Source organism: Ursus maritimus, unplaced genomic scaffold (assembly GCF_017311325.1).
Source record: "Ursus maritimus isolate PB19 unplaced genomic scaffold, ASM1731132v1 scaffold_21, whole genome shotgun sequence".
NCBI lineage: Eukaryota > Metazoa > Chordata > Mammalia > Carnivora > Ursidae > Ursus > Ursus maritimus.
Window position 1 is genome coordinate 47,495,261 of NW_024424564.1, and position 262 is coordinate 47,495,522.

Genomic DNA, 262 nt, shown 5'->3' on the forward strand with positions numbered 1-262 from the left:
TCTCTCTCTCTCTCTCTCTCTCTCTCTCGTGTGTGTGTGTGTGCGCGTGTGCATGCGTGCGTGCGTGTGTGTATGTGTGTGTGTGGTGCATAAGTGCAGCCGGTTAGGGCCCTGGCAGTCTTTCTCCTTTTTCCTCTGTGGCTGGCCACCAGCCTCCAGGAGCTGGCTGCCTGCCCATCTGTCCATCCGTCTGTGTGTCTCTGTGACAACCTTTCAGGAGCCGAAGAGCACCCTTCTTCCCTGTGCTCACCCTTCTCCCCTG